Below are 27,763 nucleotides of genomic sequence, written 5' to 3' on the forward strand. Positions count from 1 at the left end.
GACACATGCTGGAATATTCTCTTCTCCTTCTGGTTGACTCCTACTCATTCTGTTGGGCTCAGCCCAGGATGCCTTCTGCCAGAAGTCTTTCTCAGGCTTCTGCATTGCACAATTTCGGTGGGAGGCATCATTTGAATGGTCTTTCATATGAGTGGCAAGCCCTGGGGTACAATCACACAGGAAGTGCTATAAATAAGAAATAAGGGCTCCTGGGCTGTGTACTGCTGTTTGCTTGCCCTTCCCAGATAGGCCAGCTGATCCTATTAAATGACACTCTCATGGCCTATGTCATAGTTATAATTTTGCAGCTCTTTGAGTTCATCATAAGGTCTGTCTTCTCTGCTAGATTCAAGCACCGTGAGGGCCAGATGATGCCTATCTTGCCCTGGAACCTAGCCCAGGGTCTGGTGCAGAGTAAGTGCTAAGCAAATGTTTGTTGACTAAATGAGTGAAATAACGGAATGATGAGAAGAACGAGTTGCAGTGTTCTGTGCAGCATGGATCCAGAAAAGTAGCCTTGCTGTTCTCCCCAAAGGCTTATTTCTGCCCTCCTTCGATGACTAAGGCATCTGATATGCCTACACTGTCTATATATGAGGGGATATGGGGGGAGGAGTATGTGAATGTGTGTAAAGAAGGGTCAATAGGAAAAGGAGTTAAAATATTAATTAATCCAAGCAGAAAAGCCAGTCCTATGCAATTTCTTCTTCTTCTTCTTCTTCTTCTTCTTCTTCTTCTTCTTCTTCTTCTTCTTCTTCTTCTTCTTCTTCTTCTTCTTCTTTTTTTTTGGTATTCACTCATTTATCAACTAATCAGTGCATACCACATGCCAGAAAATATACTGGGCAATGGAGAGGGATTCCAGTAGGAATAAGACATTGTCTTGTCCTGAAGGAACACACAGCACAGTAAGAGAAATAGGATATTTATAGTAACAACCACCCTACCAGTGATAAGACACCTGCTGGTTTTTAAACAGTCACTGTACACCAGATACATGCTTTAAGATACTGGCCCCTTCATTTTTTTTCAACAACCCTCTGAGGTAGGAATACTATTCCCATGGATTAGGAAATTAAGATAGAGCCATCTTCTAGGGCCGCACAGCAAACTTTACTTTCTAAACTCCATGCCGTGCTGTTGCAATACAAAGGAGAACAGAGGTGTCCACAGAAACACAAACATTGTCATGGGAGTTTAGAGGAAGGGCTCCCAGGTGAGCTCAGGAACCTGGGAAGGCTTTGCAGAAGAGTAACATTTGAGGTCGCAAGTTAGGGAGGAACTGGAGAGCTGGCACTTCTCAGCAGGGGATGGTGGCAGGATGGGTGGCCTGATGGAGGTTGTCATGGGGAGCAAAGGCAGAGGGATGAGGAGGGCAGGGGGTACCTGGGGCCACAGAAGGCATCTCCATGTGCCTGGAAGTGAGGGTATATGAAGAACAGGACCTCAGAGAAGGGGAGGGTCCAGTCTGAGTAGGATCTCAGGTGCCACTGAAGGCCTCGTGGTGGGCTAAGAGCAGGGGACAGTGAGAGCAATGAGGTCGCAGTCTGCCCTGTGCTTGTGGTGCCTCTGATGTGAGGGGGACAGGGAGGCACCTCTAACTCAGCCAGGTGAGTGCTGGCTCTGTGAGTCCCAGGTAAAGCTGCTCACTGGGGGCGGGGGCAACACTGACTCCGGGGATGCTCCCCTGTTACCCCCAGGAAGCTCTTGACAAGGCTCTGAGCTGCTCAGGCCCCCCCCCGCACCCCCCCCCCCCGGGGCCAGCAAAGGCCAATGTCATCGAACCGAGCAAGTTCTCCGAGCCTACTGGACCAATCACTGGCAGGGTGGGCACCCCCACAAGGATCCTTGAGTATCCATGCCTTCCCCGGCACAGACTTTACCCCCGTCAAGTGATGTCCTTGCTGGCTTCGACCAAGACTTTCTGGTACGCCTCAGTTAGAGGACCATGGGCGGGGGGGCTGGGAGGGAAAGCGGGGGCTGTGAACGCCTCCCCTGTGCCAGGGACTGCGGCAGAGGTCTGGGGAAGGAGGTGGGGGGGTGCTGAGAGCAGCTCAGGGAACATATGAATTTTGTCATTATAAGTGAAGATTAAACAGTGGAGAGAATGGGGCTTTGCTGGCAGCCACTGGATTAACAGCTTGTGGGTTTCAATAGTCAGTTAGAGCTGCGTGTATGACGCACGGCGCCAAGCCTGGCTCTCTGAGCTCTGCCGTGGTCCCTGGAAGTGGTTGAAAGTCAGAGGGAGGGCGATTTGCAGCCTGAGGAGGCTGCCCCTGGAGAGGAATCGGGGCTCCTGGCTCCTGTAGCAGCAGCCGGGGAGATGAGATCCTGCCGAGTTCCTAAAACCAAGAATTTGGGTTGCTAAGCCCCAAGAAAAGGCAGATTCTATTTTCAGGCTGGTGACTGAGAGGAACTGGCTCAAGAAGCAGCAGCAGTGAGCCGCAGCGAACGGAATAAAGCTCTGAGTCCTCGGCCGGGAGCCCTAGCCTTCCCCCACCTCCCCTGGGGCCTCCCGAGCCCATTTAGAGTTCCGCCTCCTGGGGCCCCTCATGGGCCTGTCCTCGCAGGACCCACCCACCCCACCCCCTCCCCATGGTGCAGCGTTTCTGCCCCAAGTGCCTGTCCTTGCTTTCACCTGTCCAAACTCTTTGTGCTCACCAACCCCAAATGGAACATATACTCCTCGCACCAAAGGTTTCTGATGCCCTGTTCCTCTCCAGGTGGGAAGACACCCTCTGCCCCTACAGGAGCATCTGCCTTGTGCCATAACATGTGGATGGCTGCTACATGACTCTTATGAGGCTGTAAGCTCCAGAAGGCAGATGGCGCATCTGGGCTTCTCCACGTGTCCTGTAGCATGTAGAGCAATTGGTCAAGTACCTTACCTGTGGCCACCATATCCCATACTATCTGTTCATTCTTGGCTTTCCCATCACATTTTTTGACCCACAGTAGCTAAGTCACTGATTCCCAGTGTACCATGAACTTTCACATCTCTGGGCCCTTCATTCATTCGTGCATTCGACATACGTTTTCAGAATGCCTGCTATATGCGAGACTATTCCAAGACTCAGGGGTGAGCATGTGACCCAGACCTGGCTAATTAGAGCATTCCATTCTCCTAGCCACAGAGATCGGTTACATACAGACGGGCAGGTGACACAGTCACACCATTAAAACTCAAATCCAATACTACTGTGGGCACTCTTGTGAACCAGCATGTGCTTTCCTCTGGAGTTGCTTAACAACAGGTATGGAGCTTCTGGGGGCACCCATGAGTAGTGAGAATCAAGTCCCACCAAGGAAAGCAGATCTGAAAGGCAGAGACCTGGAGACTCCTTGTGACATCCATTGAGTACCTAGATCCAGCATATGCCAGAAATACCTTTAGACTTTTCAGTTCTACGAGCCAATCAGTCCTGCTTCAGCCAGTTTAATCGGAACTTCTACAACACGCAACCAGTGCATGTTGTTACCATTTTATTTTCATTCAAATAAAGGTAATACATTGGCCTTCATGGATGTAAAACCAGTCTTTTATTTTCCTGGTGGTTCTAAACCCGAGTCAGGAACATCCTTTGCTTTCTTGCTGTCGGGAGTGTGGTGGGTGCTGGTGGAGGGGTTGTTTGCTTGTCTGCCGTCATCTGTGCCTGGCCTTCAGGCCTCACCTGGTTGGAGCCTCCTGCATTGTCTGGAAGCAGTCCTGACATGGGCCCCCTTTCGCATCTCCTGGAGAGCATGGGGTTAGTAGCACACACAGGGTGAATGATGGGCTCGGGCAGTGGAAGGAAGCTGATCCCGAGGCCATAGCTCATTCTGGTTCAACTTGATTAATAATTAGGTGTTAGTATCCCATAGGATTTGATCATGAACAGTTTTGGATTTCTTTTCGTATTGGGTGTATATTTTTGTCACGACTGCTATTGTTTTTATACTGGGTTTTACTTTAGTTGCCATCCCTCTTCTGCCTCTTGAGATCCGGAGGTCCCATCATTGCCCCAGGGACTGAGAATGTTCCTGCACATTTAACGAAGTCTGCTACGGGTGTATTTTTAGTTGGCTTGTTTGCATCTGTTCTCTCCCTGTTCTCTGCCTGATTGACACCCGCTGGGTGAGAGGCACAGGAGCAGAACTTTGCTCTGGGAGTGATTTGGCTACAGTGGCTGGCTTCACAGCACCCCTGTTTCTAGCCTGTGCGGATGCATGGAGATTTCCATCTCTGTTAGCTCGCCTAGATTCTTACGTTCAAATGGACTGCTGGGAGGTGAGTTGGGCTTATTTACCAACTCTTCATGGCTAGTGGATCAGAGAAACGAGAGACATCATGGTTTGAAGCCCCTGCCCCCCTAGGTTCAGGGCAATCTGCTGGAGAGAGGTATTTTGTACTTGTCTCTGGCATGGAGAAGCTTCTCATGGCAGGGACAGGGTTTGCAGACAGCCCTGGTTCTGTGTTGGAGCCCCCTGCAGCCCTTTGCTAGAAGCAGAGAGCCCTGAAGAGGCTCAGGGTCTGAGCAGGAAGAAGATGGCACACCCTTAAGAGGAGGATTGAAGAGAGTACAGTGAAGGGACAGGTCACAAGGGTGAGGGTTTGAAGGAACCAGCAAGAGATGGAAAGCACCTTGGGACTAAGACCATCAAGAATCTCTTCCCATACTTGTCCCCCACCCGACATGATGCAGAAACCACACCCCAAGCAAGTGACAGTTGCAGAAGGGCTGCCAACAGGAGTTGTGATTTTCAGTAGAGCAATGCAGCTGTTGTTAATTTGGGGCTGGGCTGCGATGGAGCTGGAGGTGAAGGCCCAGCCTGCTCTGGCCTCTTGTCCTCAGGTTTCCTGCTGGCCTGGCTGAACCCAACCCAGTGCGTGAGGAAGTCTCATTGATGCAGTCCATAGATGCCAGCCTCTGGGGGGCACTGAGCAAGGTGGAGGGGGTGGAGAGTGCATCTGGAAAGAAAAACAGCTCCCAAGCTTATCTCCTGTTTCCTACAGGGCTCTTGGAATGCAAGAAACAGGTCCACTCATGGTCACCCCCGGGGAGAAGCACGTGATGGGATGGAATCTCAAAGGTAGGAATGCAGGGGGCTGTGGAGTTCTTAAGATCTCTTAAAGAGTTCCCTAGGGAGACTGTGTGTGGATGCTGCATGAGGTGGCAGGAGGAACACATAACCTGCTATGTCCTTCTGTACCCCGGGCTTGACCTTCAGCCTCATGGAAAAGAGGCAGTGCTGTGTGGGTTAGTGCAAAGTCTCACATAGCTGGACTTTGCACAATGTATAAAGCCCAATGTGTAGCTTTTACTGACTCCCCCTCAATTAGAAAGTAATGAATGCTCATTTCAACACACCTAACAGCACAGAGCCCTGCAAAGGAAACGGCGGACTCCTCCCTCCATCCCCTAAACTGAGAAAACAAACATTAACGGTTTGGTGTCTATACTCTTCTCCACTCTCAAACACATTTAAATGTTTACAAAATACCCCAACAGGTATTTTTCTTCAAATGTAGGATCACACGACGTGTATCAATTTCCCCCACTAAAACTGACATGGGTATCTTTCCAGATCAATGAATATATATAGCTCCAACTCATCTTTTTAAAATTGCTTCCTAATATTTCATAATATCCATATGTAAAGATTTTGCTAGAAAATTGCACTTCTTTTTCAGTTAGCCAACCTACAGTTCTCGGTGACCTATGGGTCAAATCTCCATAAGTACGACCCGTTTTTGGTCTTCAAGTACTTCTTGTCTAGTTAGTGCTGTAAGAGTGGGCATGGGGCAGAACTCATCGTTCAAGGGAGCCTGCACATGGCACATGGGTGGCGCAGGATCTAGTTGCTTTCGGGGAAGTTTTGTGGGCTGCGAAGGCCCCATACAGAGAGAGAGGATGGTGGTTTGGACTGGTCATTGGAAGGAAGAAGAGTCGCTGTTGCTATTTTAAGCACATGCCACAGCATCTATTAGCGACCGACAACATGTTATGAGGAGGAGGGTCCACTGCGTCTGTGCTGAGGTGAGACAGCAAGCGTTGCTAGTGACATTGTTTGGATGCAGAGAGAGAGGAGCTAAAGTCATGCCAAGTTCTTGAAATCGGTGGGACGTTTTCAAAGGAGGTTAATTATCCCTCTTGCCCATCACCCTTTCACATCGCAGTTCATGTAACAAACTCTGTTTTCATTGAAAGCTCACATGTCAACTTGAGTCTCATCTGTGTCCAAATGATCGCAAATTTGAAATCAGGCATGTTGCTGTTAATGAGGTTTGACGTGATGCCCATTAGCCAGTGAATAGCTCCAACTCATCTTTGGATGAGTCTGCTGCGCATCCCACAGGCATCTCAGCACGAGCTGAGGATCAGTTCCCTGCGTAGCAAAGAGAGCCCTCGCTCTCTGGGTAGCATGGGAGAGCGGAGACCACGAGCAGCCTTCCCTCCTGGCCATACACTGGGTTCACCTGCCTTTGGCCTGGCCTCCCTCCAGCAGACCCCTTACCCCGCCCCTCTGCTGCCCCTCACCAGCATCTCTGAGGGCATTCTCTCTGCTTCCAGGCAGCCAGTCATTCTCTCGGGCTACCCATTTGTACTCTCTTCCCAGGCACTTTCCTCTCTACACTTTCTCTCAGGTTTCTGACCAGCTCGTGGATACCACACCTCTTAGAGTCCTTACTGGAGGGCAGCAACCCTTTGATCCAGCCCCAACTTATTTCTCAAGGTCATGGAACACACACTTTCTCTTCACGCCCCTGGCCCCCAGCTCCGAACTCCTGGAACACTCCAGAATTCTTCACCTCCTTACCTCTCTGTTGCTGCAATTCTTGACTCTTCCAAGGTTTGTGGGCATAAAAATTCACCACCCATCTCCAGTGCAAAGTTACACTTTATGACTCTTCATTCAGAAGCCTGAGGAATCATTACAAGCTCTGATGAGGAATGAAAGAGATATGGAACTTGATGCAATCCCCTTTAAATGGGAAAAACTCCCAGTTATGAACCATGTGGGGGAGGCAGATTCTCGCTTAAAGAGGTGGTGCCAGGAATTGCTTTTCCTCTCACGGCAGTCTCTGAGCTGCAGAAATCTCTCCCCTCATTATTGGGAACCTATATAAAAGCCGGTAAACTTTTATTGCAGCCATATTATAGCTTTACTTCAAAACACTGCCTCCCACCCAACACTTGGCAACACTGAAAAATGGATTTCATAGGCAATTTGCAGCTGCCATCCAGGCTCCCTTTGAGCAAGGAGGGCGGTGGGGATTCACTCTGGCAGCCCCTCAGACACACTCTTCTGCTCTAGGCTCACTCCCCCCAGAGCTCCCCTATGGCCAAACCTTGCCTTCTCCAGGGCTCTGCATGAAGGTCATGGTGCTGCCTGCATGGAAGGAAGAGAGAGCATCCTTAGAGTGAGGGAGTGGTTCCAAGTGGTTCCCAATTTGGGTAGCTATAAGCAGAAGATACTAGAAGGGAGTTGGAGACTGGCCACAGCAGTCCCAGTTGAAATGGAGATTTTTCAGGAGGAGAGGGGCTGCTCTTTGCACTAGACTTTCACAGGAACAAGCCCCTAGCACCCCTAAGTGACTCAGGCCTTAGAATATGATGGTGGTCGGGGAGTTGGGTGGGGAGCCCTGGCTCTGACATTCAATTCTTCTCTATTTTCATCTTGATTTCCTCACTCAGTAGCTTCATGGCCTCAGGCAGGGATTTCATTTCTCTGCCTCTTGGATATCTCATGTTTTAGGATGAATAATATTCCATTAGAGGGAGAGGTGAGGATAAGCACAGTAACACGGTGGATCTCCCAGTGATGGTCTGAGCATGAAGTGGATGCCCGATTGATGTTGGGCCTGGTCTTCTCTCTTTTTTTTTTTTTTTAAGATTTTATTTATTTATTCACTAGAGACAGAGAGAGAGAGAGAGAGAGAGAGGCACAGAGACACAGGCAGAGGGAGAAGCAGGCTCCATGCATCGGGAGCCCGACGTGGGATTTGATCCCGGGTCTCCAGGATCGCGCCCTGGGCCAAAGGCAGGCGCCAAACCGCTGCACCACCCAGGGATCCCGGGCCTGGTCTTCTCATTCTGGACTCAAAATGTTTCTGGGGCAGTCAGAGTTCCCCTTCTCATTCAGTTCTCAGTGGTCTACTTTTGTTCATTATTATTAGAAATATCTCTACCTGTTGAGGCACAATGTCTCTTGCAAGGCCAACTCTATGATGCTGTCCATGGTTCTCTTTTCCATAAATGTTTTGAGTCCAGTATCTTCTCTTGATATTTTCTACATTCTCCACTAGTTGGCTTGGACTATATGAGCTCTTCCAAATGGATATCTGAAATAAAGGCTAAAGTCAATGTTCAAGATGATGAAAGGATGGTTCATACTTTTTAAACATCCCTTGTATACAACCAAATGGGGTCATGTATTGGGTATGCAATAGTGAAGCACTGCCAGTCCTGCCTCAAATGATTTACAACTGACTCTTTAGATCAAGAGTTGGTAAACAACAACCTATGGGACAAATCCATTCCACCATCTGTTTATGTAAATAAAATTTTATTGGCATACACCCATACTCATTGGTTTACAGATTGACTACGGATGCTTTTGCACTACAATGACAGCACTGAGCCTGCAAAGCCTAAAATATCTACTTAGGGACAAATTTTGCTGATCCTTACTCTAGATCATCTGCTGGTATGGTTCAAGGCTCCTGCCTCAGCTCCAAGGGGACACTGAGGAATTAACTCCATGTAATCCACTAGGTAAGATCCCCACCTGAGCCAATCATTTACTGGGAAAACATTGTTACATGCAATACATATATGTGGCATGTGTGCCACATGACATTTACATTTAGCATTTATTTTAAGCAATTTGGACCTATCCTGACAAGTTCTTTAAATCTCAAGATTTGTTTCAGGGGTAAGGCCTATCCTGGAAGACCCTCCCAGCTGAAGGAAGACCCAGAAAGCAGCTCAGCTGCCAGCTGTCCTTGATGCTGATCTCAAGCACTGATTGAGTCCAATACCTTAATAAGTAGCATCTTATGTTTGTTAGACACTTCATTGTCTCCAGAGGACTCTAAAATGTGTTTTCACTTGCTTCTGCTATTGTTTCTGGGAGATACACAAAACAGAGTTTTGAATATGCTAATGGTAGGACCGGGAAGAATTCTGGCACTTTCTACACCATGCCTTAGCTATATTTTAACAATTACAGCTTGATTTTCAGCCTCTCATTAAGCCTCTTTCTGTTGACAGATAGGCTTTGCTGGAATGGCAAGATCTTTGGCTTTTATTTTATTCATCTTGTCCAGACCTAAACTTGACTTCTTGACTCCTTAAGTCCTGGGCCAGGCCCCTCCATTACCCCTTCCCCTGTCTGCCCGCTCCTCAAGACTTTGCCTTCTCGTGCTTCCTGCTTAAGTTCCTACCATTCTCTCTATATCAGACAACTTGCCCCCTATTAATACATTCTCTGGATACAAATTTAAGCCTTTAGTTAGTTGTTAAGTGTTCCCTCTTCTTTCATAATAGGTAGTCCTCAGGTTATGGATGTTTACTCACTTTCAGAGAGAAATTATGTGGTCTTTAAAATCCCAAGAACCCCCAGCTCCTGACTTCCCTTTGGAGGATACTTCAGGGTCTTTGGATTAAAGTAGATAATGTCACTTTTGACCAAAACCACAGCTTCATTCCCAGGACCCTGTGGAATGATTGATTTTTAGCATGTGACATTCTGCTGCATGCAAGTGCCCCAGTACAGACCAAGGCAGTACAAGACAATATTGCTTCATTTAATAGAATTAATTGCACCCTAGTGGTGGGGTTATAGCTACCCCATAGAGTACCAATAAATAGTTATTCAGCATGATTGACTGGGATACGCATGGGGAAAAGACAGGAAAGCCAATAATCAGATCCAGTAACCAGAGTCTTCCTTGAGTTAAAGAAATTAGAGTGTCATTACTGGTCACACCCCCAAACTCCTCATTTTAACAGGGAGAGAGCTGAGACTCAGTGTAGAAGAGCTTCTCTGGGGTCTTCCTGGGAGTTAGTGGTATGCCAGATATTAGAACTCAGGTCTTCAGATTTGTCCTGCCCCAACAGCTCCTTATGGGTTCAGAGGCAGTCAAGTGATCCTTCAGGAGAGAAGGGGATGATGGGACTAATTTTATCTGTTTGATTTATTTCGAGGAAAATATTTTGCTCCCTAAAATGATTTGAAAGTCACTGCAGCAAAACATGCTGACTCTTGGTTTGGGAGATTAAAAACCCTTAAAGGAAAACTAAAAAGTCATTATACAATTGGCTTCCATTTACTGAATGTCTCTTGTGTTCCAGGTACTTGACACTCAGTGGCTCATTGAAGCTTAATAACATTCCCATGAGGCAAATATTATGATCCTATTTTAAGTGGGGAGACTGAGTACTGTACAGTTTAAGACCCTAGTCTAAAATACACAGCAAGTGAGGGGAGGAATTAGATTTCAGACTGAGTTCTTTCTGATTTTTCAGCCACATTCATCCTCATCACCCCCAGCTTTCACATCAGCCAGCCTCTTCCAGAGCCATCTCCCTGGGGAGATTGCAGCCTTCCTGCTCGATTGCCAATCGCATCTTATGTCCTTCTAGTCTGAAGGAGATCCTTCGTTTTGTTTCTTTGGGAGCATTTAAAAACAGGACTACAGCAGTTCCTTCCGGTTCTCTCTCAGCCCTACTTTCTCCATCCTCATCTCCCTCCCGAGTTCAAGACTCTCTCCTGTTCTGCAGAAAAGAAAATGAACAGCACGTAGAAGTGATGCATTCATCAAGAATGTAGCTGGTGCTAATAGAGGATATGAATGAGACCCTATTTTCAGATAAGAATCCATTGTTTTTCTTCCACAATTACTGATTCTCTCCCCTGAACAGTCTTCCATTTTTGCAGAGTGCATAGAGGGAATGAGTGTGTGAGCATGGGGAGACAGAGAGGCTGCTGGCTGCTATTTGTGGACAGGTGGGGTGTCCCCTCCCCTATATGCCATCCCTTCTCTGAAGGTAGATCTGACTGTAGCGAGGTTCTTCCCTAAGGAATACTAGCTCTGTTAAGGCCAGAGGTTTCCGATGGTATTGATATCAGAATAGAGGCTCTTCAACTGGGAACATCTCCAGATGGCAAATAAGTCTTTGCTTCTGAGGAGAAGATGCAGCCATGAGAACCTGCCGATTGTCAGAGGATGGGGCAAAGGCTGCATTATAGCAGGAACCATGTTAGTAGCAGTATCTAGACAGATGGGGAATATGCACATAACCAAGGCTACGTTGCTCCAGAGGCTCAGCATAAAGTCAAGATGAGGGAAGAAGAACCCTCAAATGTAGGCTCACCTATCCTTCTAGTACCTATTATTAGCCACCACCAGAAATTACCGTGTGAGGTCACCCAGTAGAAGAGTTCTCAGCAGGAGATAGTAAAAAAGAATTGGGATCTGGTCCTAACTCAGCTTCAGGCTCACTGTGATCTACAGCAAGAGAGGTCCCGTTACTGAGACTCAGTGGCTTTTTACTTTGTAAAAAGAGAGAGTTGGGTCAGCTAGTCCTTTGTTGCTCACACCTTTTCACCACAAAGGTGACATCCATACCACTCAGAGTATGGAGCTTCTTCTGCTGCTCTCTGGTGTATTTGTTGTGTCTAATATGGTTGTATTGGTTGTGTGTGGCACACGTGTGTGCAGTTATATGACATGATGAGAACAGGGAGATATCAGAACTCTAAGTAGCCGAGTAAGGAGAGATAGGAAATAAAATTTCACCTCTTCTTTCTAGACTTCTGAACCACCCTTGAGTGGGGCCTGGGATGCTGCTTAGAGGTAACCTTCCATTGTCCTAGCTATCCTTGTATCACACAAGGGTAGTCTCTCCCAAGGCTTTCCCCTACACATGTGGTCTGCTCTAGAGAAAGCAGGGCTAACACGGTTAAGCCTTCCTGCTTGTTAGTACCATGTTTCCCTGCATATAGAAGGAACATGTTTTCCTTGGTTAGTGGTGAGAAATTGGTAGAGATTTTGGCTAGCTTATGCTTGAAGATTTCTCAGGGAGGGTCAGCTCATGGAGTTCACTATGCCAATGGGGATTTTACCCTTAGCCGCAGAGGTGGTACCTGCGGTCTGTAACTGTAGGAGGACCACCTATTGGTAGTTCACTAAAGTTCAGGAATAAGAAACCAACCAAATCATACATCTGCCTTGAAATTCCTCCTAGAGACTCCTTGTCCCCTGGTCTTTTTTAAAAATATTTTATTTTATTTATTCATGATAGATAGGGGGGAGAGAGAGAGAGAAAGTGAGAGAGAGAAGCAGGCTCCATGCCAGGAGCCCAATGCGGGACTCGATCTCGGGACTCCAGGACCATGCCCTGGGCCAAAGGCAGGCACTAAACTGCTGAGCCACCTAGGGATCCCCCTTGTTCCCTGGTCTTATAGGAGGAGGGTTGTCCCCATGTTGGGCATTCAGGTTTCTCCCCTCATTTATTTTGAAAACATCTGGGACTATACCAAAAATTCCGTGCTAATGTTTAGTCCCTTTTTGTTGAGGCATTTCTATCGTTAGGTTCCTTTTTAAAGAGCAGATATTTGGTGTCTTTAAAAGAATATAGACATCTATGAGTCTGTAATACCTCCATATAACTTAGATTATCAAACCCTCTCCTTCCATTTTACTGAGAATATACCCAAAGAGAATGGTGGATGTAAAGAGCAAAATGTTAGAGGGCACTGCTTTCTTTAAAGCACGAGTTATTGCCTTATGCCAGGTCTGGCTGATGTACATGGGATGGCCTGGGGAACCAGGGGCAGCATCCATAGAGTGGGCATAGAATGAAATATGTATAGCTGAGTGGGCTCGAAAGTAAGATGGGCAGGAGCCAAAAGCAGATACTAATTGCCAACATTTATTGAATATGTAGTATGTTCTAGGAAACTCATATATGCATTAACTCATTTATCCCTGGAACTCTCTTATGAAATAAGTGTCATTATTATGAGTTTCCTCTTATTGATGAGGATCCCAAGGCACAGAGAAGTTAAATAATCTGTTCAAGGTCACACAACTAAAACATGCCAGAGCCAGGATCTGAAAACAGTATCACCCCAGAGCTCATACTGTCTCTCTCTCTCTTTTTTCAGAATTCACAAATGCAAGGCTGTGAAAGAATAAATGTACAGAAAATATCTCTCAAGATTCTATTTGAGGTTTTCTCATCATACTGATATGATCATTCTTTACACTGTACATCTTTTTACTCTCTACAAAGTACTTCCACATCTGTTAATTCTGAGGGATGGGCTGGAGGTAAGGACGGTCTGCAGACTGGCTGGTCAGGGCCTTTGAATGCTGTTGTATAGGACGGAACATCTTGACTAGGGGAGGACCACATCTCTAGAGTTATTGTTACCCGTGTCCCATAAAATTTTAGGCAGGGCTTCCACACTCTCTCTTCAAGCCTTATTCTCTGCTACTTTTCCTGGGATTCATCTGTGAGTGTTGGGGATGGTTAGCAGCCGATGAGACTTGGATGAATTTTAGGGCACTAGATTGAGTTTTCTTTTTTCAAAGTTATGGCCTGGTAATTGAGGGCACAAGCCTAAATTTCGTTGGGTCAGTTTGGGGTGGTGGTGATGGAGAGGGGCAGGATGGAGCTGAGCTCTGTGTTTTTCAGGTGTGGCTTCAGTCCTTCCTTGCTCATTCAATCACTCATTTATTCATTCAAAATGTTTTGAATGACATTGGCCTGGTCACTGTGTGGATCTGTACGGCAGAGGGAAGGGAGAAGAGACCATCCCTGACCTCAAGTTCTCAAGCCCACTGGGGAGAGAAGACTCCCACCAGAATTGGTCTCCATCCAGAGCTAAGGCAGCAGAGAAGGTGACAGAGGGCTCCCAAAGGCGAGAAGAGGAGAGCCGCTGGACAGTGTCAGGGGCTCCTTTTGCCTATTTAAACTCCATCCATCCTTTAACACCTGTCAGGGGCTCCTTTTGCCTATTTGAACTCCATCCATCCTTTAGCACCCAGCCCAAAGGCTTCCTTCTCTCAGAAGTTTCTGGCTCTTGCATTTACAAGGATATCCCTCTTTTCTGGAACCAGACAGCATTTCTGCTCTCTTATACAACTTGGCATTTTCTTTTCTTGAGTGTTCTTTATATTCCTTTCCAGACCTGGCAGACCCTGCTGTGATTCCCATCGTCTGTTCCATCTTCTCTCCAACAGAACTTTTTGAAATTCATTGTCAAATAGAATCACCTGGGGAACTTGTTAAACTATATATTTGGATCCAGTTAGTCTTGTGTGGAGCCTGAGAGCCTATGTTTCTAACAAGTTCCCAGCTGATGCTCATCCTGATGCTCTATGGACCTCACTTTGAGTAGCAAGGTTCTGCAGTATTTGACACAGACCAAACTTTTCAAGCTAACTTGTTGATTTACTGAACTGGCTAATGGCCATGTTGCTTCTTTTCTGTGGCTCTCATTTTCCTATAAGCCAGATGAGGAAATTTTTGAGACTTGGCAAATACTCAGTTTCTGTACCACCATTTCTCTCTCCTGCTTTCTTGGCTGACATTGATCACTGAAGATGGTATTTTTTTCCCAACATGTCCGATTGAGAAGGATTTTCTCAATATAGTGCCCTAGGGAGTGATTTCTGGTCCAAGGAAGTTGGCCTGAGGATAAGTCATATTCACAGCCCTGTGTAAGATGTGCCTTAAAGTCTTTTATAATGGAATGATTTGGGGTGTGGAGCAAACTGTTCTGGGTGCCATACAGAGATGCTTCAGGACCTGGTGCCGACCTGGCGAGATGAAAGCATTGCTACCTCTGGAGTCTCTATCTAACAAAAACCCCTTAGTGCCGGTTTGGGAAATGAGAGGAGGGACAGGAAAGACAGAGAACAGGTGCCGGAAGGGGAATGATTAAATCAGTGGTTCTCAACCATGACTGTCCATTAGAATCACTAGAAGCCTTAACCAGTAGTGATGCCTGGAGCCACTCCTAGATATTATATTTAATTGGTCTGGGACATGACCTGGGCAGCAACACAGAAAAGTCTCCCAGGTGAATCTAATGTGCAATCAGGGCTGAGAACCACTGATTAAGGCCATATGGTGGTGCTCAGCAAGTGGCAAGAGATTGAGGAGCTGGGCTCATCAACCTTCAATCGTGGGCTCCAGAGAAGGAGAGCCCTGACCTCCTTCCCCCCACTGATCATGTCCATGGCTATGCTAAGACAAGCTCTTGGAAGTACCTCTGGTTTAGGGGCTTTCTGGTTAGAATGGATCCCATCTCAGAGGCCATTCAAAGGTAAAGGATTTGAGGGGGAAAGGAGCAACTAGAAACTCCTAGATTTTTTTTTCTTAAAACAGATCCATCCTCAAGAAAGCAAGGTAAAGTGATCCCTTCTGAGATGATTCTTCCATGGTGGGATATTGTTATTATTGGCCCTGTTCATCTAGATTGGCTTTTCTTATTGTGTAAGTGTTGTGAGGAGACCACTTCTTCCTGGCTGGGGCTTGGTGCTGATGCTGGGAGGCAGTTTTATTCCCATTGCAAGGCTGGCCTTCTCTCATTTTACTGCCTGATATGCATGTCTGTCTCCTCCAGCTCCCAGTCCTGCAGAGCTAAGCTATTTGTTCAAGTACAAGGACAGGATCAGAGTGATTCCCACAAAGATGTAGGACACTGAGCCCTGCCCATACCTCAGCCCCCTTGTATTTGAAAAGAGGCTGCTTGCTGTCCTAGAATACCTTTAATTTCTAGAATTCTAGGCAATGGATGAAGAAAATCGAAGCACTTTCCCCATCACCATTGGGGGAGATTGGCCGGGCTTCTTAGAGGGAAAAGGGATGGTGTTCCATGCTCTCCCGTGTCTCCTCTAATGGTGAGAACAAAGGCATCATTTGGAAAAAGCCAGATACCTGAAGAAGAGTAGTGCCTCTTCCATCTTAAAAAAAAAAAAAAAAAAAAAAAAAAGGACAAAAGGGGGTTGGCTTTAGGCAGTTTCAGCATCATTCTAATTATAGTGCCCATTTGTAACCAAGACTTTGGCCTTCCAAGAAGGCTTGATTACGACATTCATAATTCATTGGCAGTCAGTCTATTACCGATTCGATGATTTCTCCAGCCATGGAGAGAGAATTTTGATCCTTTAAAAACTGATTTTTCACATTAGAATAGCAAAAGCAATTAGTTTTATTTTTAGCTTGGTTAAGCAAGAGCTCTAATGAAGCTGAAAGGAGGTTTATTCCCTTCTTTCTTTCTTCTGTTATTTCCCCTGAGCTACTTTGGGAGAATTCAACCCAGAAGCTTATCCCCTGCTGCTGCAGGGTCTTTGTAGGATGCCTCTGGCTGCTTTAGAAAACCTATAGCTGACAAGTTTGTGAAGGTGGAGGGTGCTTTCCAGAACTTGGTATGTAGCCCTGTACTTCCTGAGGCCTATACGTGGAAATGTGTGTCCAGATGAGCCTGGCAGCCTTAGTTCCTAACCCCCGTATCATATCTGGAATTTGTGGCATGAACAGCTGAGAATAACAGTACTTGGCATTCAAAGCCCTTGTTGCAATAGGATGAGCTCACCTTACCACCCCCTGCTTGACTCCCCCAGGTCCCCTGCGCTGGACTGAAAGTAGGGCCACATCCATTTCTAACTCCTTTCCTTGATCCCTCCCTCTGCCCTTCTCCACACCCTGAAGCTCCCCTTCCTCAGAATTTGTGGGGGCTAGCTTCTTCCTGTCAGTGTAAATTCCTAGCTGGTGGTGGGCACATGCTGCCCTGGACCACTAAGTAATCTGGTCACTTTGTACACACTCACACATCTACAGGGTCCAGAGAGGTGGCTTAGAAGAGGAAGATGATGGTAGTGAGAAGTGTGGTGACCCACAAAGGCCAGACTCAGTCGAAAGTATGCAAAACCACTCTTCTTACAGAAGACTATTTTCAGGTTGAGCTTCTGGTCTGATGTCAGTCAGATTTTTCTATTTTTTAAGAGCAGCTGAAAATCCAGATTTTCAAATGTAAGAACTCCTTGTTTTAAAATGTTCAATGAATTCAATTTTCTTTAAAACCCTGTGTGGGCCCCAAACCCACATCTGGGGGCCACCATTTTGTTTCTTTAGCTTCAGGTTTTGAGAGCATAACCCAGGCACCCCAAGTGAGAACCTCTGTTTTAAAGCATCTTTGAGCTCCTGCTGGTATCCTGATTGAGCGGAAGAGCCAGCCCTACACGATGCAGCAGGCTCAGATCTGTAGGGGCTTTACTGTCACACAGGGACTTGAGGGCAGAACCAGCATTAACTGGTGGTGGTGAGGCTAGAATCCCTTCTGCTGGTACCTCACATACTGGTGATCATGTCATCTGACAGGTAGTGTCAATTTTTGTAACATCTTTACTATTCTCCAATTCTAATGGAAAATGAGGAAAATACTCCCCTGGAATGGATTAGATCAAAGAAAACAAGACTTCGCTCCTGTTGGTTTCTGCATCATTTTTTGTGGGAAAGGCCTCATTGAAATTTAGCACGAAGAGGCACTTACTTGTGGGGCAGAGACTAGGGAAGCCACAGGCTTACAGAGTGAGCCACTCAGACCTGGTTCCTGCGTTTGGTGGGCAGGCTTCTAGTCACAGAACTTGGTCATGCTCCTCACCCTAGGTCTTCCAGCCCTTAGCACTTAATAGGGACTTAACGAATTGAATTAAAGACAAAGCAATTCAAGTGAGACACAAATGGAGGAGCCGCAAAACAAAGCTTCAAACTAAAATAGTCAAACTGCTTCATCTTGATTTGGGGATTTTATTCCTCAAGAATCTGATCTTGCATGTCATGGCATTATTTCCTCTTGGTAAGCCACAGTCTGTTATGACAGACTAGTATCTTAAATTGATACGAAATAACATGCCATTATTCTAAGTGATACTGTCCAGAAAACCTGAGATGGGGCTTGGAGAGGGAGGCAGCAATGGCAGAAAACAGGCAAAATCCATGGTTGATGCATTCCTTCTGAATCCTCCCCTCCTTTTCCCTCTTCTTAATTTATCCTGACTCTAGCCCCTAAGCTATTCCCAGGAAAAATGGAACATTGCTGTGTGTCTCCCCATCTCTAGGCCCTGAAAAATTGCCTGCCCTTCTCAGAGAGAGAGTATACAAATTGGACTCCAGTAGAGGCCAGCTCAGGGTGTTGGATGAGCCTCTGACAGAGGATATGAATCTTGGCCCCAGGTCCCTGTGAAGGATGGCCGGGCTGACAAGCCTACATCAAACACGCCTCCGTTCTGGGGGAGCAATCACTCACCCCTCTGAACTCCAGCAGTACATGCTAATGAGGGCCCAGCTCATGTACCATTCCTGCTTGGCCTCTTGGCAGATCTGGAAAGGGCAGCCCTTGGTGGAATTGTGAAGGAGACAGTATCTTGCTCTACCCTCCTACTTTCCAGGAGGTCACCACTTGTAGGGGCCTTTTTCATCTCTGCTTCACCTTCTCTTTGTCCTTCCTCGGGTATGGATTCCCTCTTAAATAACTAACTGAATGCTATTAAGGACTGTATGTGTTACTCATTCCTCTCGGTGGCTTTCATGTTCACACGGAGACCCCGGGCACAGAACAGATACTTAACCTCAGTAACAAATGGCTGATTGTCACGTTTCAGGGAGCTGCTAGGATCATCTTGAGAGCGCTTGTGAAAACAGAGGTTCCCTTTTTACCAACAGGTGGCCTTGTCAGCTGAGAGACAACTAAACACAGTGACCATGGTGATGATGAGGAAGATGATACAGTGATGGCAGATTAACATCTATTAATTGCTTTCCACGTGCCAGGTGCTATTAAGAGCTTCACATCCATAAACTCACTGATTCCTTCTGTCAGCTCCATGGTGGGCACTATAATTATTCAGGAACAAAGAAACCAGGACTCAGAGAGTTTAAAAAAACTCACCCATGTAGCTAAGAAGCATTGCTGGGAGATGCTCCAGAAATCCTGTCTTTCCATAATAAAAATGTGGAGGCTTAGGCTCTTCAAATGCCACTTCCTTTGTAAGGCACTCCTCAAATCCCATCCAAACCCCTGGTGACATGGAGTTTAAGAGCAAGGGACTTGAGACTTGAGTTTGCATCCTGTCTTTGACACGTAGAAGCTATGTGATCCCAGGCAAATTATTTAACTTCTCTGCTTCCCACTTTATACAATGGGATCAAGCTGACCAGATGGTTGTGAGGGTTAACGAGAGGATGCAGGGAGAGCCCTTACTCAGTTCCAGCACCTGCCTCTGTTACAGGGCATGTCCCAGGCAGCCCACCTCCCCCACTCCCAAATGTCTTCTGTCTGTCTTATAAGACTGAGTAGCCGGGGGTAAATTCCATGTGTTCTTCATCTTTTAAAGTATTTCCTGTGGAACTTTGGATCGAATCAGGTGACTAGAATTGGGATAATAACAGCAGCTAACACTTATTAATGTATACCTCACGCTGTGCTCGACTTTGAGTTCTTCCAGCCACCTGACTGCGTAGGTATCACCATGCTTATTTTGCAGATGAGGGAATTGTTGTGTGGATCAGATAAATCATTTACTTGGGATCCCACTATTGGCAAGTAAAGGAGTCAGAGGTGGACTTAAGTGGTCAGGATCCTGAGTCTGTGCTTTTAATCACTATCCCAGAGGGTGAGATACTTCCTCCACATCATGTGGCTAATTTGGCAGTGGAGCTGGAGCTGGGGCTGGGGCTGAGCTCTGGGGACTGCCAGCCCAGTGCTCCTCATTGGAGGTGTGCCCTGTCATATGACGCTGTGATTAATTGGGAGAGAAGCTGTGGGAGGTTGACATTTCACAGCCTCATCTGTGTTTCCTGCCCACGCACCAGGCCCAGAATGTCAAAGCCCCCTACGCTGCTATGCTGGAGGGGAGGAGGGAAGCCCACTCACTATTATTAAGCAATTAAAAATATGGGCTAAGCAGATGTGGGACAGCCACACTTCCCTGGTATGTTGGGCAACAAGGTAGCTGGCTGTATCTCACTCATGCTGAGAGACATTTAAGGGACTGAATGAAAAATGGCTCCTTCAGCATCCAGGGGAGGTGGCTCTGAGCATCGCACTCATCACCTTTCCAATTCAGTGACCCAAATGGCCTGGACACTATAAGGAGCAGAGACTAAAGGGTGTACTCAATGGCCTCTGAAATCCATGGTTATATCATTATATGCACAAAAGTGGGGCGGAGTCTAAAAATCTTTCTTCAGATCCTTGGGTTTGTTCCCCAAAATGAATGTGTTTCTCATTCCACTGCCCTATTAATGTCCAAAACCTCAAAATTCAAGTCATTGTCATGTTGGACCCAAATTATTCCTATTTTTAATTTCCACCGATAAGGATGAGTCCATGATTTAATCCATTACAGGAAGAAATAGGGACAGAAGCTGTTGGTGCTAGGGTCTGAATGCTTCAAAATTCATATATTGAAATCCTAACTCCCAGGTGATAGTATTAGAAGGAGGGGTCATTGTGAGGTCATCATTAAGTCATGAGGGCACAGCCTTATGAATGGGATTAATGCCCTTGTAAGAAATGCCTAGGAAAGCTCCCACAAGGAATAACCACTTTTAAAAATCTTCTATTTTGAATTAATTTTACACTTGCAGAAAAAATTGCAAAATAGTTTTCCTGTACCCTTCCCTGAGTGTCCCTAATACTAACAACTTCCATAACCATAGAACAATTATCAAGATGAGGAAATTAACATTAGTCCAATCTATTAACTAAACTACAGGCTTTGAATGTTTTTCTACTACCGTTCCTTATCTATCCCAGGACCCTATCCAGCATCCTACATTGCATTTAGTTGCTATTTCTCTTTCATCTTCTGCAGACTCTAACATTTCCTCAGTCTGTCCTTGCCTTTTGTGACCTTGACCCTTTCAAAGAGTATAGCACTGAGGGCACAGCTTTACCTCCATGGAAAAATACCACTTCTATGGTATTTTTGCCCAAAATATATAACCTCAGTCCAATCAAGAGAAAACATCAGACAAACCCAAGTTGAGGGGCATTCAACAAAGTAGCTGGTCAACTGATACTTTTCTGAAAAAAAACTTGAGCCTCTGCTTTTGTACTCTGTTGATCTCAAAATAGGTTTGGGGACATTGCTCACTGGGGAAGAAAAATAGGACACTCAGTTGGAGTTTTAACATGCAGCCTTGTGAGGGAGCAGTGGGTCTTCTCCTGGTGATGGAGATATTCTTGGACAAATGGTTGGAGCCATGGATTCTGATATCAGCTCTTTCCTGACAGTCAAATGCCTCCCTGATATCTTTCTGTGATATGATGATACGTCTTCTCTGCCTCTCCCAAAGTACAACCTCAGAACCCAATGAGATCACATGGAGGAGCTTTTTGACTGATGTGCATAGAGGGCCTTATCTCTAAACTTCACTGGGGACCCACAAGGTGAGAAGCTGGAAGCTTGAGCTTTGTCAGCTAATTAACTCCCTCACCCCCCTGGTTAGTTGTAATGTTTGAGGGAAACCAGGAAGGAGAGAAGAGGAAATGTTCCGGATATATACCCCCCTAACTTTTTCTAGAGGGATGTAACCTTTATAAGAGGCCCAAAAGAGGAGATGTAGAATTTCTTTGAATGAATACTTCTGATCATCTACTGTGTGCCAGGCAGGTATGCTAGTGCTGGGGGCATTTGGCGCCAAACAAAACAGACTAAAATCTCTGCTCTGTGGAGGTAACTGCTAGTGGGGGAGGCAGACAATAAGCAAAATAAAAAAGTAAATACTAGAAGGTGATGAAAATCCATCTTTGAATTGATAAAAGTCGAAATACTTTTGGATAAAATCCATGCTGGGAGGCTGACAAATGGGAATGGTTATAAAATAATAAATAGCTTATATTAGGGGTGGGAGAATGGGTGTTGCCAAATGTCCCACCCACTTAAGCTTTCTCACTTCAAGTTTCAAATCAAACTCCTACTTTGGTATAATTAAACAATCCATGAGCAGTGGAAGTGTCATTCCTTTGACCTGGGAAAATGCCTCCTGATCATTCCCTCTTAGCCCCCAGCATCTCAGGAGAGAAGATGAAGGAATAAAAGCACCAGAAGGAATTCATCCTTGGAATACTAATACCAGGATAATAACTGAGAGATGGATTGCACACATCATTTGGGGAATATTTGAATGAGCATGAGGAAAACAGTGGAAAGGTCCATACCAGATTGTTAATCTGTTAATATCAGAAACCTGGTGTTTTTGAAGAGTGCAGGGTGGCAGTGTTAGGGAGTAAGGTGGGCAGGTGGTAGGAGTACTCAGTATACTTGTCTCTTTTGGCTTGTAGTGACAAACACATACTGCTTTTATAGTTGAAAAAAAGAAAATCTAAGACATTTAAACAGCAAATAAAAAGAGTAAATGAAAGGTAAGAAAGATCTTATGAGACTTTGGAGTCCCCCAAGTTTATAACTTTTCTCCAAATTGTTCCTTCATCCAAGCAGACACTGTTCATTGTCTTTATGTACTAGCCTATGCTAAAGATCACCAGGACGAAGGCACATAAAGATGAATGGACTGGATTTCTACTTTCCATAGCTTTGTTTTATAATAAACTTTTTAATTGGTTTATCTGGCTTATTCCTTGTTTAATTGAGGTGAAATTCACATCCCATAAAATTAACCATTTTAAAGGGAATCATTCAGTGGCATTTAGGACATTTACAATGTTGTGCAACCACCACCTCTAAAACATTTTCATCATCCCCAAAAGTAGGCAGTTACCTCCTATTTTCTTCTCCCCTCTAACCCGTGGCAGCCACCAATCTACTTTCTATTTCTGTGGATTTACCACCTCTTCTATTTCATATAAATGAAATATAATGAAATAAATAAAATATATATGAAATATAAATGATATATATATATATCATAATTTTTTTAATCCATTCATCCGTGGAAGAACATTTGGGGTTCCACCTTTTGGATATTATGCTGCTATGAACATGTGTGTACATATATTTGTTTCAGTATCTGTTTTCAATTATTTTGAGTATGTGCCTAGGATGGAATTGCTGGTAAATATTGTAGCATATTTAGTGGTTTGATGAACCACCGCAGCAGCAGGATATTTTACATTCCCAATAGTAATACATGAAGGTTCCAGTTTCTCATCTTCACCAACACTTGCGATTTTTTTTTAATAGTCATCTAAAGTGGATATGAAGTAGTACATCACTGGTTTTCATTTATATTTCTCTAAAGACTAATAATGTTGCTCATCCTTTCCTTTTTTTTAAGATTTATTTTTTTATTAGAGAGAGAGAGAGAGAGGCAGAGACACAGGGACACAGGCAGAGGGAGAAGCAGGCCCCTTGCAGGAACCCAATGTAGGATTTGATCTCAGATCTCGGGATCATAACTTGAGCCGAGGGCAGCCACCCAACTGCTGAGCCATCCAGGCATCCCAATGTTGCTCATCCTTTCATGTGCTTGTTGGCCATTTGTACAACTTCTTTAGAGAAATGTCTGTTCATGTCCTTTGCCCATTTTTAAATCCGATTGTTCATCTTTCTGTTTTTGAGCTCGATAGTTCTCTATTCTGGCCCTAGACTGCTATCAGATACATGATTCACAAATACTTTTTCCCACCATGTAGCTTGTCTTTATACTATTTATTTTTTCTTTTTTTAAAATAAATTTATTTTTTATTGGTGTTCAATTTACCAACATACAGAATAACACCCAGTGCTCATCCCGTCAAGTGCCCCCCTCAGTGCCGTTATAATCGACAAATACCCACCATTTGCTTCAACGTAGATGGAACTGGAGGGTATTATGCAGAGTGAAGTAAGTCAATCGGAGAAGGACAAACATTGTAGGTTCTCATTCATTTGGGGAATATAAATAATAGTGTCTTTATACTATTTAGATAATGTTCTTTGAGGTACAAAGGTTTTTAGTTTTGATGAAGTCCAATCTGTTTTTTCTTTGTTTGATTGTGCTCTTGTCATAGCTAAGAATCTATTTCTAAATCCAAGTCATGAAGATTTGCTCCTTAGTTTTCTTCTAAGATTGTCATGGTTCTGGCTAAGTTCATTTTTCTTCATTCTTGTTTCCCCTGTTCCCTTAGACTGGATAATTTCAATGAATTTATCTTCAAGTTTACTGATAATTCCTTTTTCCTGCTAAAATATGCTATCAAAAACCTCTAGTAAGTTTTTCATTTCTAAGATTTTCAGCTCCACAATTTGCTTGGGTCTTTTTTATATCTCCTATGTCTTTATGGATATTCTCTATTTATTCATAGTTATTCTCCTGCTTTCTCTTAGCTCTTTGAACATATTTAAAACAGTATATTTAAAGTCTTTGTCTAGTAAGTCCAATGTTTATGCTTCCTCAGGGACAGTGTCTGTTAATGTTGTGTGTGTATGTGTGTGAATGGACCATACTTCTTTCTTTGCATGCCTCCTAAATTTTTGTTGAAAAATGGTCATTTAACATTATAATGTAATAACTCCATAAATCATATTTATCTTCTTCAGTGTTTACTTTTATTGCTTGCTGTAGACTTTATCTATTTGCTTAGAAATTTCTCTAAACTACTTTTACATTCTTTTTATGTGTGGTCTCTGAAGTTTCTATTTCTTTTGAGCTCAGCTAGTGTCTTGACAAAGATTTTCCTGAATTCTAGAAGCCAAAAGGAGAGGAGGGGGGCAGCAAGGGGAGAGAGAGAGAGAAAAAAAAAGGAAAAAAACCCTCAAAGAGTCAAATATTAAAAATGTGTCCCAGTCTATGAAGATTGGCTCTGTATAGAAGTGCTCCTTCAATGCTCTATTAGACCATTTAAAATTTTTCCATTTTTCCTTAGCCTTCAATTCCTACCTTCACTGAGGTTAGAGATCAGCCACAGGTGAAAGTATAGGTCTTCTCAGGTTTTTTCTAGGTATACATTCTACCCTGAGCATATACATGCATGGCTTTCTTAAATCCCCAGTATACAAGGGGACTTTTGAGTGCCCTAGTTTCCCAAGGAAACTTCCTCCTCAGCTTTGATTCCCTGTCTTTAGTACATTGTTATATGCCTCAACAATAACTTTTTGCCTTAGGTGGCTTCAGGTTTTTTCATTTGCTTCATAATATTTCTAAGGAATGCGCACTGCCTTTTCCACCCTGAGTGCTTTCTGTGTTAGGCTAACCAAGGACACGCAGCTTGCAGCAGCCCTGCAGATCTCCCTGTAGGTTGCAACAGACAAACACAGTTCCATGTGAACAAGCCCTGCTGCCCTCCCTCAGAACCAGGGACCCCACAGGTAACATGGGATAATGTTTTCAAGACCACTGTCAAGTTGGACAGGCTAGGTCAAAAGGTAACTAAAAAGTCACAAAGCTTTCTTACCATTTTAAAGTTGCATTTTTGTGGTTTCAGAATTAACTTGACACTGTAAACTTTGGTCTGTTTTCCAGAGTTCTGACAAAGTTGATTCTGATAGCCTTTCCTTGATTAAAAAAAAAAAAATTCTGTGGAAGGATAGTCTCTTAGGGCTACCTATTCCACCATTTTGCTTCTTAATATATGAATTCATAAGTATACAGCTGGATGAAGTTTTGAATTTTCACAAGGCATACACATCTCTATATTCACCCTCCAGATCTTTTTGTGCCTTAAAACACACTTGTATCTCATCTCATTTCAAAAATTGCTTATGTTAACTTATAAAGATGCATATAATGTCAAAGAGAGAAAAAATAAGTGAGGAAAGTGGAGGCAGGAAAAGTAATGAAAAAAGAAGGAAAACAAAACCAGGAGTAAATAATTACCCAGGAGTAAATAATTAAATAATTAATGTGGAATAATGTCTCACACACTTAATAGAGGCAGGATAGAAATTTGTTCAAGTTGCTAGTTGGGGATGCAGAAAGTGAAATGCCATCACTTGTAGATTTTGCAATGTCTGAAGGTAAAAAACAAACTAGTGGTTCAATAGACCTGTAGCTGTAACAAGTACCAAGGCTGGAAGAAATTTCTCCTGGAGTTACCATTAAGAAGACCTAGATGGAATTAGTCATATGTGTGACCTTTACTACCTCCTATAAATAAATCCCACAGCATTGATCCCAGGCCTTCCTATATATGCACGCAAGGGGATGCCCCACCTCAGTGACCCAAATGAAGAGTAATGACAGCAAGCCTACGAGGAGCCCAAATATTGCTGATTGGATGGGTGGGGGAGAGAGCTATGAAAATAAGGGGAGGGGCAGTGAATCAACTGCCTTAAACCTCAGTTTCCTCAGCTATAAAATAATAATAGTATCCAAGTATATACCATAAAAGGAGAAATTGTGTTTGTGTCTGATGTGTAGCAAGTGGTTGCTAGATCTAATGATGATTATTGTGATTCTAAAGACGTATTTTGAGACTACTGGTGACCTTTAGTCCCTTGATCGAGTCACCCCATTTCTTTTTACCTGCTCCTCTATTTCTAAGCCCTGGACCATGCCACCAAGGCTTTCAAATGGTTAAACTCAGAGCATTTTGATCCTAGGGACCTAAGGTGTGATGAGGGTGTACAAGTCAGGATGTTCCTAGTTCTGGAACTCCCAGTCCTCTAATGGATTAATCCCAGGGCTCAGTGGAGGTGATTGTAACTCTTAATAAGAAAGAGGAGGAGGTAACTATGCCTGCCCCACTTCACGCTATATCCCAAGACCAGCTTCTTGAGGTACGCATCCCACCTTGTATATAAATCAGGTTTAGAAAGGAACAGAATGACCATATCTCCTTGCCATGGATAGTAAGAATGCAATTCTTTATGTCAGCAGCACAGCCCATGGTCGTTCTCAGGTTGTGATAAATGCACATGGCATTTGTACTTTTCCTTGGATGATGACCACAGCCCAAATGGGTGTGACTTCCATGGCTCTGGTGTAGTACTGCCTGAAGGGCAGCAAGGTGCCCTCAGACCTCTGGTAGGATGAGCATCCATCCATAATTACAGCCAAGTCTCTGCTAGTGTCTCAGGAAGAAGCACCTCTTTATAGCTGGTCATGAGCCTTTAATATATTACCCTTAAATCATTTAAAACTGGACTAGCCTGAGCAGCAGTGAATATGCCAATGCAGCTGGGAGCAATCTCGGGCGGGCCCAGTGAAATGGCCGAGATGATCTAATAGATCTTGCTTCATCTCCGAAAGTCTATCACCCTGCCTCTCTCCTCCTTATTAAACCAAAGCTCCCCACTTACAGGAAATAAAACTGCTACCTGATATTTATATATCTTCAGAGAGTAGTGTAATTCAGAAACCAGGGAGAACGATTTAAAACTATTTATTGAAAAGGAGACTGTTTCTTGCATGAAATAATCTTATTGGAAAAGTTACCTTATTTCTTCTACCGCACTTGGAAAATCTAGATCATTTGTAAAGCAAAGGGCAAAACAGAGATTGATTTTTGTTGGCATGAGGTTGGCTTTTGTACTTTGATTAGTGGCTTGAAGCTGATGAGTCACGTGATGGTTCTGGTATTTTGGGGGAGGGTATTCAGACTGAGATCATAATAGCTATTTCTAACCTTGATTTTGAGCAGAATATCGCAGGAAGTCTTATGTCACTCCAGGTCTCCAGCTATTTGCAACCTTATGATATCTCTTTGGTCTTTTGCATCAAGCAGGCCCTTCCTTTCCCTCACTGTGACATTCCTAGATGTTAAAGTTCTGAATGGATTTACATCTACTGGTAAATTCTATACTCATTGTTCTAGC

At 44.5% G+C, this 27,763-nt stretch overlaps 1 long non-coding RNA gene across 5 annotated transcripts; it reads right to left on the reverse strand.

The window, feature by feature from the left end:
• Positions 1-759: 759 nt before the first annotated feature.
• On the reverse strand, positions 760-27,717 carry LOC111093075. Of its 5 annotated transcripts, XR_005380546.1 has the most exons (7): positions 27,574-27,717; positions 25,402-25,501; positions 9,561-9,699; positions 8,171-8,323; positions 7,331-7,371; positions 6,799-6,922; positions 3,395-4,948 (listed from the first exon to the last, which is right to left on the reverse strand). It is a non-coding gene; the product is annotated as an uncharacterized LOC111093075 (long non-coding RNA). The 5 variants fall into 5 exon arrangements; XR_005380548.1 differs by lacking the exons at positions 3,395-4,948; positions 9,561-9,699 and adding an exon at positions 760-888; XR_005380547.1 differs by lacking the exon at positions 9,561-9,699 and having other exon boundaries at positions 6,799-6,902.
• Positions 27,718-27,763: the final 46 nt, after the last annotated feature.

The sequence above is a fragment of the Canis lupus genome, chromosome 28 (genome assembly GCF_011100685.1).
Source record: "Canis lupus familiaris isolate Mischka breed German Shepherd chromosome 28, alternate assembly UU_Cfam_GSD_1.0, whole genome shotgun sequence".
Taxonomy (NCBI): domain Eukaryota; kingdom Metazoa; phylum Chordata; class Mammalia; order Carnivora; family Canidae; genus Canis; species Canis lupus.